At 41.7% G+C, this 2,500-nt stretch overlaps 1 protein-coding gene across 8 annotated transcripts in view; it reads left to right on the forward strand.

Annotated features, from left to right (window-relative positions):
- Positions 1-2,500, forward strand: part of lilli (AF4/FMR2 family member lilliputian) — a 167,006-nt gene that overhangs the window by 37,394 nt on the left and 127,112 nt on the right. The gene's annotated exons all lie outside the window — the stretch shown is intronic.

The following is a 2,500-nucleotide window of genomic DNA, read 5'->3' on the forward strand; positions in this document are numbered from 1 at the left end:
AGTGGTTGGAGTGTAAGGCAGAGAGAGAGAGAAAGAGAAAGAAAGAAAGAGAGAGTGACAGAGAAAGAGAGAAAGAGATAGGGATATATATATATATATATATATATATATATATGTATAGAGAGAGAGAGGGAGAGAGAGAGAGAGGGAGAGAGCGAGAGAGAGTAGGAAGCATCGTAAAAACGTGTCCGCGCATATTTTCATCGAGGGCGCGAGTACTTGTTGCATATCCGTTTGCGCATGTGTCGTCTTCTTCTAAGATTCCCCGGTAGGAGAGAGATTAGTCGGTAGGAGAAACGAGGGGAAAATTCTTGTTGTTGAATCTCTTCGTCTAAGATGAATTTAACTTAACGACTACGTACCTTTGTATAGTTATATATATATATATATATACCTGGCGTTGCAATACTTTAAAACTGAAAATTTTTAAGGAAAAAGATAGAAAAGGTGAAGGATAAAAGTGTTACTGAAATAAACTAAGAGATTTTTTACAAATCCTTTGAGAATCCTTTGCCTTGGATTTATAGACTCAAACAGCTACCGGTTCTCTCTTCATTTAATTAAGACAATCCACCCTGTTATATTAGCAGTCTCGATCTAGTAGCTCGTGGCGGCTCGTTAATTAGCAATTTGCTTTCTCGTTGTAAAGCCGAACGGTAACATCGCTTGCATAATTTCTCTTCGTTCCTACCCCTCCCCCCCTCTGTCTCTCTCTCTCACTCTATCTCTCTCTCTCTCTCTCCCTTTTTATCGCGTGCTCTTCTGGATGAAGGAGGGTGGGAAGGATGAAGGGAGGAAGGGAGTTAGGTGAGGAAATGGAAAAGGGAGGGAAGAGTAGCGAGGCAGACAGCAGCGGTGTCGTTTAAAACTCTGGATAGTTCTTCGTAATCTGGCACGTTTCCCGAGCTCGTTATTTTCTAGCGAACGTATGCTCTTTTGTAAATTCGTCTAGTCGTTAGACGACGGCAATGATCTTGTTTCACCCTTCCTCTCTCTTTTTTTTATCCTCTTTCTCTCTTTCTCTTTCTCTTTGCTTAACGAGCACAAGGCATGATATTTAAGAGCGTACACGCGCGACACCGTATGTCGATTTCCCCAACCCTTCTTCCGACACGTCTAACGGATTCTACTGGGCCACAAGGCTTATCTCTGTACGAAGACTAACAATCGCATTTTTTATATTTCCTGTTTTTTTTTCTTTTTCTTTTTTTTCATTTGTTCTTTCCTTGTTCTTTTATTTTTCATTTTCTTTTTTGCGGTCATAGCAAACAAAGAAGAAACCATAAAGTATCATAATATGTTATTTTCACGGTGCGTCATTTCGATAGCTAGTTAACGCGAACCACCATTTTGATATTCGCATCCTTATTAAAAAATACCCAACAAAAGTTCATATATATAAATACATGTATGTATACATACGTAGACACGAGGACGTACATGCATATATATATATATATATATATATATGCACATAAGTCCTCCAGCAGGCAGGACGACCTACTTTTAACGCGTTTTACGAAACTACGATAGAAAGTCCGTTGTCGTTCGTGACGTTTGAAAGTGACGTCGGTTTGGACGTCACTCGAGTGTGACAAGAAAAAGTTGAAGAGGATCCTTTCGAAGATTAATTAGTTTCTTTTTCTGGGATGTCTATCGTCTTCGTTAAAAGAGAAAGAGAGTTAAAAGGAAGGAAACCAATAGTAAATAACATAGAAAAAAGAAAGAAAGAAGAAGAAGAAGAAGAAAACCGACAGCGAAAAAGAAGAAAAGTTGAGGACGGCCATCTTCCATTATCGCAGTCGATAAGGTAGATCCCATTTTCAAAATCTACCTCTCATATTTTTTTCATCCGCGAGATGTCGACAGCCGCGGCAGGTGCGTTCGACCAATAGGCTCTCTCTATACGGCTTCACCCCCTTCGGCCCCTTTGGCGTCTTTGGTACGGCCACACTGGCGCCCCCCTCCCGCCGCCCGTCGTCGCGGCTCGGTTCGCCGCCGTCGATCGGCGCTCAGCCGACAGTGGCACGGACAGTGATCGCAATATGGCTTCCGCCAGCGCTAGTAAGTGAGAGTACCGTCGAAAGGTGATAACGGACATGGTGGGATTTCGAAGGGTGCGCGGGTCTTTGCGCGCGTGCAACTGACCGGCATTTCTCGTCGCCGTTGTCGTCGTCCTCGTCGTCATCGTTGTCGTCAAGTTTCTCGGTTAAACACGGTTACCTTCTCGAGAAGACTTAACGGCGAATCTCGTGCTTGCTTACGCGCTCGTTAGAAAGTAGCAACGAGTGGAAGTAGTAGAGAAGAAGGAATAGAAGGAGAAGAAAAAGAAGAAAAAGGAAGATATGTAGTAGTGGAAGAGAAAAACGAAGAAGTAAGAGAGATAAAGAGAAAGGAATAAATAAATAAATAAATAAATAAATGAATGAAGAATGAATGAATGAATGAATGAATAAATAAATCAAGTAAATAAATGAAAGAGTGGCGCTCTGTTTAACCG

Source organism: Vespa mandarinia, chromosome 5 (genome assembly GCF_050613455.1).
Source record: "Vespa mandarinia isolate Hongniang chromosome 5, ASM5061345v1, whole genome shotgun sequence".
In the NCBI taxonomy this organism is placed as follows: Eukaryota; Metazoa; Arthropoda; class Insecta; order Hymenoptera; family Vespidae; genus Vespa; species Vespa mandarinia.